The 9,387-nt window shown below is 44.6% G+C and overlaps 1 non-coding gene across 1 annotated transcript; it reads right to left on the bottom strand.

Moving 5' to 3' along the window:
- Positions 1 to 960: 960 nt before the first annotated feature.
- Positions 961 to 1,032, bottom strand: trnaq-cug (transfer RNA glutamine (anticodon CUG)). The gene has a single exon. It is a non-coding gene; the product is annotated as a tRNA-Gln (tRNA).
- Positions 1,033 to 9,387: the final 8,355 nt, after the last annotated feature.

Here is a 9,387-nt window from a genome sequence, read left to right as displayed (position 1 = left end):
GGAGCAGGGAAGACTGAGGGAACGACCTGAACGAGGTGTACAAGATTATGAGGGACATGGACAAGGTGGATAGGGAGCAGCTGTTCCCCTTAGTTGAAGGGTCAGTCACGGGGGGCACAGGTTTAAGGTGAGGGGCAGGAGATTTAGAGGGAATGTGAGGAAAAACTTTTTTACCCGGAGGGTGGTGACGATCTGGAATGCGCTGCCTGGGAGGGTGGTGGAGATGGGATGCCTCGCATTCTTTAAAAAGTATCTGGATGAGCACTTGGCACATCATAGCATTCAGGGCTATGGGCCAAGTGCTGACAGTTGGGATTGGGTTTGAGGTCAGCTATTTCTCGGGTGTCAGTGCAGACTCGATGGGCCAAAGGGCCTCTTCCGCACTGCATGATTCTAATATTCTCTGCCATGATGTGAAGATGCTGGCGTTGGACTGGGGTAAGCACAATAAGAAGTCTCACAACACCAGGTTAAAGTCCAACAGGTTTATTTGGTATCACAAGCTTTCGGAGCACTGAGAAAGAGTAGCGCTCCTTTGAGCAGCGCTCCAAAAGCTCGTGATACCAAATAAACCTGTTGGACTTTAACTTGGTGTTGTGAGACCTCTTGAATTCCTATGCTCTGGTTATCATCCATTTTGGCACCTTAAGTGCTGTAAACTACAGGGGCTATGGGCTGGGTGCAGGAAGGTGGGATTAGAAAGGGAACCTGGCTGTCCTCGGGCTGGCATGGACAAGATGGACCGAATGGTCCTGTGCAGGAACTTTTCTATGGTTCTATGGCACTGGGATCAAATTGTCAGCTTTTTCTGTGTAGACCTTACCAAGAACCTCTTACAATACATCTAATGTTTAATGCTGAGCTGAATTAGATGAAGCCAAGTTGCAGTGTGTGATTTATACTTTGCTTTGAAAAGTTTATTGCAGCAACAGAGCGAGAATGACAATTTCCAAAAAACTAAGGTTCCACCGAGATTTGAACTCGGATCGCTGGATTCAGAGTCCAGAGTGCTAACCATTACACCATGGAACCGTGCAGAGATCCGTGCCTTTCCCGTTTAACAGGGAGCCGGTCCGCAGCGCATCGGCACCAGCTCGCAGCTCAAACAGCAAAATGAGGCAAAATCACAGCGTCAGGCGGCAGAGGGGCTGCTCCCACCGCCCAGCGCCCCCACAAAACAGCCCCGGGACCCGGGGTCGCAGCTCCCGAGGCCGCCGCAACTTCACCCGGCACCCGGAGAACCACTGCCCCCTAGAGCTGGCGGGCAGAACTGAAGCTCAATGCGACCCAGGTATCAATACTCTGGGAGCACAGGTATTAGAGCACAGGTATCAATACTCTGGGAGCACAGGTATCAATACTCTGGGAGCACAGGTATTAGAGCACAGGTATCAATACTCTGGGAGCACGGGTATCAATACTCTGGGAGCACAGGTATCAATACTCTGGGAGCACAGGTATCAATACACTGGGAGCACAGGTATTAGAGCACAGGTATCAATACTCTGGGAGCACAGGTATTAGAGCACAGGTATCAATACTCTGGGAGCACAGGTATCAATACTCTGGGAGCACAGGTATTAGAGCACAGGTATCAATATTCTGGGAGCACAGGTATCAATACTCTGGGAGCACAGGTATTAGAGCACAGGTATCAATACTCTGGGAGCACAGGTATCAATACTCTGGGAGCACAGGTATCAATACTCTGGGAGCACAGGTATTAGAGCACAGGTATCAATACACTGGGAGCACAGGTATCAATACTCTGGGAGCACAGGTATCAATACTCTGGGAGCACAGGTATCAATACACTGGGAGCACAGGTATTAGAGCACAGGTATCAATACTCTGGGAGCACAGGTATTAGAGCACAGGTATCAATACTCTGGGAGCACAGGTATCAATACTCTGGGAGCACAGGTATTAGAGCACAGGTATCAATATTCTGGGAGCACAGGTATCAATACTCTGGGAGCACAGGTATTAGAGCACAGGTATCAATACTCTGGGAGCACAGGTATCAATACTCTGGGAGCAAAGGTATCAATACACTGGGAGCACAAGTATTAATACTCTTTTTAATTCTCTTTAGTAATTCTCTGGGAGCACAGGTGAGAATGCTCTAGGACAGGTATAAATTATAATTCTTTTGATTTGATTTATTATTGTCACATGTATTAACATACAGTGAAAAGTATTGTTTCTTGAGCGCTATACAGACAAAACATACCGTTCATAGAGAAGGAAATGAGAGAGTGCAGAATGTAGTGTTACAGTCATAGCTAGGGTGTAGAGAAAGATCAACTTAATGCGAGGTAGGTCCATTGAAAAGTCTGACAGCAGCAGGGAAGAAGTTGTTTTTGAGTCGGTTGGTATGTGACCTCATCTTTTGTATCTTTTTCCTGACCGAAGAAAGTGGAAGAGAGAATGTCCGGGGTGTGTAGAGTCCTTGATTATGCTGGCTGCTTTGGCGAGGCAGCGGGAAGTGTAGCCAGAGCCAATGGATGGGAGGCTGGCTTGCGTGATGGATTGGGTCTTTTGTAGTTCCTTGCGGTCTTGGGCAGAGCAGGAGCCATACCAAGCTGTGATACAACCAGAAAGAATGCTTTCTATTCTTTCGGGTATTAATATTCTTGGGGTACAGTATTAATTATAATATTCTGGGAGCACAGGTATTAATTACAATTCTCTGGGAGCACAGGTATAAATTATATTGCTTTGGGAGGACAAGTATTAATTATAATGCTTTGGGAGTATTGCAGCAGGCCAAGGACGGACATGTGGGCATGAGAGCAAGATGCTGCGTTAAAATGGCAAGCAACAGCAAGGTTGGGATCATGCTTGTGGACTGAGTGAAGTGTTCCACAAAGCGACTTTGACAACACAGATTTCACCATTTCTTATCTTTTGAGACAAAGTACTTGAGAACGGGGGATCTGATGCAAATGCACTGACCAATGATAGCCAGACTTCAAAATTACCATTTAAAGGCAACAAGCCATAATTAGGTTGATTGGCCATGCTAAAATTGCCCCTTAGTGTCGTGGGATGTGTAGATTAGAGGGATTAGCGGGTAAAATATGTAGGAATATGGGGGTGGGGCCTGGGTGGGATTGTGGTCGGTGCAGACTCGATGGGCCGAATGGCCTCTTTCAGTACTGTAGGGTTTCTATGATTCTATGAATTGTTTCTGAAATTGGAATTGATAAAATGACTCAACAAGAGTTGCTATTTCAAGTATTCAAATAAACATTTAAGGGAATAAACAAAATTCCAACTTTCAAAAGAAAAACTAATGGAAAAGCAGTCTTTCTCAAAAATATGTAAAGTTTGTTTTGGAAGAAAGTAACTGAATAGCAACAAAATCTGTCAACAACATTGCTATTTGAATTTGGGATAATGTTAAAGTGAAAAACCTTAGGTACAGTTGAGAATATAAAATGTTGCTTAAGGGAAAGAACAAGTAAGTAAACTCCATTAATGCCTGGAATCAAGTGGAATTGTTTAATTTCTATTTTGAAGCTATTATGAAAACATTTTATTGAACTGTAGGTTCTCCAGGGCTCATGAAGAATAAGGTGATAACTTTCTCAGAGATATTTGTGTCTTTTCCTATGAACTTTTTAACAGAACTGAATTTGATAATCTGGTCACTGCCTGAGAATTGGGACCATAAAGGGGGAGATAAGCAAAGATCCTGAGACAGAGATACCCTTTGATCTTTTGAGAAGATTACCACAAAGCATGCTGGGTGAAGGAAACTTTAGGGAATCACCCAACAGATAGGGAAAGGTGTGAAGTAACTAATATGCATGGAGTGACAGTGCAATAAGGAGTGAGGCCCAGACTTGCTCATCTACTTGCCAAACAGCATAACATGTAATGATTAACATGACCTGGAGGGTAAGAAAATACTAGTAAATGGTCACATAGTCCTTGGAGAAACTGGTTGTAAGACAATTAAGATATTTATGGTCAGAGAGAATAAAATTAAAGCAAAAGTACCAGGAACTTTGTATTGGGATAACAATCACGAACATATGATGTAGGATCAGAAGTAGGCCATTTGGTCCCTCAAGCCTGCTCCATCATTCGATGAGATCTTGGCTGATCTGTTTCTGTCAAGTTCTTACATTCCCATCTAGCCCGATAACCATTGATTTTCTTGCCTAACAAGAATCCACTTTAAAAATATTCAATCACCCCCACCTCATTCTAAGACAGAGAATTCCAAAGTCATGCAACTCTCTGAGAGAAAACATTTCTCCTCACTTTTCTCCTCTGCACTGTCTGTCTTTTGTTTTTTTGTTCAGGCAACTTTCTCCTTTTTTCTCTGTAGCTTTTCCTTTACTCTGCAAAATGTTCCCATTATTCCATCTGCCTTTTTAAATAGTTTTTTTAAAAACTTGTGATTGTGTACCGGCTTCTCTATTTTACTGCTGGCCTAGTCAACAATGCCCAGATCCCATAAATGCATTTTAAAAAGTAATGCTTCTGTGCATATGTTTTTTAAAAGTCAATGAAGGTTTACAAGATTGGTTCCAGAGATGAGGAACTTCAGTCATGAGGATAGATTGGAGAAGTTGGAACGGTTCTCCTTGGAGAGGTAAAGGCGAAGAGGAGATTTGACAGAAGTTTTCCAAATCACGAGGAGCCCGGACAGAGGAGATAGGGAAAAAAACATTCCTGCTCGTAAAAGAATTGAGAATTACAGGGCACAGATTAGGAACATAGGAATTAGGAGCAGAAGTAGGCAAGTTCAGCCCTTCGAGCCTCCTCTGCCATTCAATCAGATCATGGCTGATCTCTCCCTGGTCTCAAATCCAACTCCCCATCTGTTCCCCATATCTTTCCCTTTTTTTATTAAAAATATGTCTATCTCCCGCTTGAAACTATTCAATGATTCAGACTCGACTGCACTATGGGACACTGAGTTCCATTATTTAACCCCTTCTGCGAGAAGTAGTTCGTCCTCATCTCAGTTTTAAATCCACCACCTTGCAACCTATACCTGTGACCTCTTGTTCTAGATTGCTCCTTAAGAGAAATATTTTTCTACATTTACTTTATCAATCCCTTTTTAAATTTTATATACCTCAATCAGATCCCCCCTCATTCTTCTGAACTCCAGCGAGTACAAGCCCAAACCGTTTTTATCCCTCCTCATACATCAACACCTTCATCCCCGGAATCAATCTGGTGAACCTCTTCTGAACTGCCTCCAATGCCACCACATCCTTCCTCAAATAAGGAGACCAAAACTGGACACAATACTCCAGATGTGCTCTCACCAACACCCTAGGCAAGTTCAGCCCTTCGAGCCTCCTCCGCCATTCAATTAGATCATGGCTGATCTCTCCCTGGTCTCAAATCCACCTCCCCATCTGTTCCCTATATCTCTCTTTCCCTTTTTTTTATTAAAAATATTTAATCTCTCCAGTTCTTTTGAAATAAATGCCAACATTCCATTTGCCTAATGGCACTAGGTCATGATGCTAATTTGGAGAACTGATGCAGACACAATGGGCTGAATGGCTTCCTGCTGCACTGTAACAATTATGTGATTATACTGAGCCTGTGGAACTGCCATCTATTCTACAATGTAAGTACAGCTTTATTTGTATTTTTGTGCACCATCAGGTTCTTGCAAATTTTGTAGTGAAAATCCACTCTGGTGGATTCCTCACTTCCAAGTCTGTAGTGAAACATCTTCAACTTTTTCTCCAAGGTTTCTTCTTAGGTGCACATCTCTCTGATTAGACTTCAGTTTTCATTCCTTGGGATTCTGTTCCGGGTTCCTGCATAAGGTGTCATCTTTCATATCTGTTGATCACCACAACTGATCACCATGGTATTATTGCCATTGGTCATCACCAACAATGTGATATCCTTTAGAAGATGCCACTGTTGCCAACCATGTTGTGTTATGGTGCACAGTAGTGTCTCAATGATGAGAACCGGCATCTTTTAACTAATGGCAATTTCTCTGGTTACTGCCATACAGGAAGGCTGCTTACTTATGGTGTTGTTTACAAACTGTTTGTGTGTTTATTACCATGTGACTCTATGCATCATACTGTGAGTGACTCTATTCTCCAGTCTCACCTTAACTCTTGTTCTGCTGAGAACCTTTCTATTACAATGCAGATAGACACACACAACAGGCAGTTAGATTGTCTCTTGTTGGTGATGGCCATTGCAAGGCACTAATGTTACTTCTCAATTATCAACCCAATAAAGAATAAAAGTTAATAGAAATGGACAATACTGGAAATACTCAGCAGGTCAGGAGGCATCTCTAGAGAGAAACATGAAGCCATGCCATACAGGATAAGGTGTTGGATTGGGGGAAGGCTAACTTTAGTGGGATTAGACAGAAATTGGCAGCCCTTGATTGGGAGAGGCTGTTTGAGGGTAAATCCACATCTGGCATGTGGGAGTCTTTTAAGGAACAGTTGTTAGGGCTGCAGGACAGGCATGTGCCTGTAAAAAAGGATAGGAAGGGTAGGATTCGAGAACCGTGGATAACCAGGGAAATTGAGGGACTGGTCAAAAAGAAAAGAGAGGCGTATGTTAGGTCCAGGCAGCTAAAAACGGAGGGAGCTCTGGAGGAGTACAAAGAAAGTAGGAAAGAACTCAAACGGGGAAGTAGAAGGGCAAAAAGGGGTCACGAAATGTCCTTGGCAGACAGGATTAAGGAGAATCCCAAGGCATTTTATTCATATGTTAGGAACAAAAGGGTTGTCAGGGAAAAAATCGGACCTCTCAGGGACAAAAGTGGGGAATTATGCTTGGAGCCCAAAGAAGTAGGGGAGATCCTAAATGAATACTTTGCGTCGGTATTCACAAAGGAGAGGGATGTGTTGACTGGGAGTGTCTCGGAGGGGAGTGTTTGAACCGTTGGAGAAAATCTCCATTACAAGGGAGGAAGTGTTAGGTTTGTTAGAGAATATAAAGACTGACAAATCCCCAGGGCCTGATGGAATCTATCCAAGGCTGCTCAGGGAGACGAGAGATGAAATCGCTGGGCCTCTGACGCAAATCTTTGTCTCGTCACTGGATGCAGGGGAGGTCCCAGAGGATTGGAGGATAGCTAATGTGGTCCCGTTATTTAAGAAGGGTAGGAAGGATAACCCGGGTAATTATAGGCCGGTGAGCTTGACGTCCGTGGTGGGGAAGTTATTGGAGAAGATTCTTAGAGATAGGATGTATGCGCATTTAGAAAGGAATAAACTCATTAACGATGGTCAGCATGGTTTTGTGAGAGGGAGGTCATGCCTCACTAACCTGGTGGAGTTTTTTGAAGAAGTGACCAGAATGGTTGACGAGGGAAGGGCCGTGGATGTCGTCTATATGGACTTTAGTAAAGCGTTTGACAAAGTCCCTCATGGTAGGCTGGTGAAAAAGGTTGGATCTCATGGGATAAAGGGGGAGGTGGCTAGATGGGTGGAGAACTGGCTTGGTCACAGAAGACAGAGGGTGGTAGTGGAAGGGTCTTTTTCCAGCTGGAGGCCTGTGACTAGTGGTGTTGCGCAGGGCTCTGTATTGGGACCTCTGCTGTTTGTGATTTATATAAACGATCTGGAAGAAGGTGTAACTGGGGTGATCAGTAAGTTTGCAGACGACACAAAATTGGCAGGACTTGCAGTTAGAGGAGCATTGTCAGAAGCTACAGAAGGATATAGATAGGCTGGAAATTTGGGCAAAGAAATGGCAGATGGAGTTCAATCCTGATAAATGCGAAGTGATGCATTTTGGTAGAAATAATGAAGGGAGGAGCTATACGATAAATGGCAGAACCATAAAGGGTGTAGATACGCAGAGGGACCTGGGTGTGCAAGTCCACAGATCCTTGAAGGTGACGTCACAGGTGGAGAAGGTGGTGAAGAAGGCATATGGCATGCTTGCCTTTATAGGACAGGGCATAGAGTATAAAAGTTGGGGTCTGATGTTGCAGATGTATAGAAGGTTGGTTCGGCCGCATTTGGAATACTGCGTCCAGTTCTGGTCGCCACACTACCAGAAGGACGTGGAGGCTTTAGAGAGAGTACAGAGGAGGTTTACCAGGATGTTGCCTGGTATGGAGGGGCTTAGTTATGAGGAGAGATTGGGTAAACTGGGGTTGTTCTCCCTGGAAAGACGGAGGATGAGGGGAGACCTAATAGAGGTGTATAAAATTATGAAAGGCATAAGGTGAACGGTGGGAAGCTTTTCCCCAGGTCGGTGGTGACGTTCACGAGGGGTCATAGGTTCAAGGTGAAGGGGGGGGGGGAGCTTTAACACAGATATCAGAAGGACATATTTTACACAGAGGGTGGTGGGGGCCTGGAATGCGCTGCCGGGCAAGGTGGTGGAGGCGGGCACACTGGGAATGTTTAAGACTTATCTAGATAGCCACATGAACGGAGTGGGAATGGAGGGATACAAAAGAATGGTCTAGTTTGGACCAGGGAGCGGCACAGGCTTGGAGGGCCGAAGGGCCTGTTCCTGTGCTGTGTTGTTCTTTGTTTATGCTACGAGGCCAGCCGGGTATTTCCAATTTTTCACATCCTGACTGACTTTATTTCTGAGATTTTCCAGAATTTTCTGTTTTTGTTTCAGATTCCAGCACTCACAGTAATTTATTTTTATATTATTTCATGTTCTGCATTTGCACAATATCTTCCACAACTGGCTTTGGCCTCCAGTTAAATCGCAGAGAGAGACTATCAGTGAATTCCAGTGGCTGGGTTGTTGTTGTGGTTCATTCTGGGAGCGCCCTGTTTACTCTTAGATTAAAAACCCCCGGGAACTTCAGTCAGTGACTCAGAGTATCGATGATTCAGATGAGGCCGAGCCTGGGGTTCTGGATCCGGGTGCGGGAGTGATGCCCAGTCGCACAATCCTCTCCTCAGGGAGCGGGGCAGAGAGACACAGGAGGCCGCCGCTTCAGTTACCAACTGCTCCCGGGAGCAACCTTTGGCCTCACTCGGCGGCAGCGGCACCGAACCTGCGCAATTACGGCAGTGTCGGCGGGACCGAGCCTTCGCAGTTGTGGTAATGACGGGACCGAACCTGCGCGGTGGCGCCAGGGGCACTGAGCCTGCGCAGTGCCGGCAATGACGGGAACGAGCCTGCGTCGTGCCGATTTTATTGCGAGGCTATCAAGAGAGTTTTAGACAGGGAATTGGATTTGTTTTGATGATATTTGTGTAAGTTGCTATGGATGAGACAAAAATATGTCTCTATCAATAAAATGGCTGTGTATTTATTTTCATCTTGCTCAATAGAGTAGAATGGTGGTTTGAAAGCTTTGCTTTCCAGACAGATGAATATTTGGCTATTTTTGATTTGATTTATTATTGTTTCTTGCGTGCTGTACAGACAAAGCATACTGTTCATAGA

The sequence above is a fragment of the Mustelus asterias genome, chromosome 21 (genome assembly GCF_964213995.1).
Source record: "Mustelus asterias chromosome 21, sMusAst1.hap1.1, whole genome shotgun sequence".
NCBI classification, from domain to species: Eukaryota; Metazoa; Chordata; class Chondrichthyes; order Carcharhiniformes; family Triakidae; genus Mustelus; species Mustelus asterias.
The sequence above is the reverse complement of the archived record's forward strand: the minus strand, read 5'-3'. Positions and strand labels throughout refer to the sequence as shown.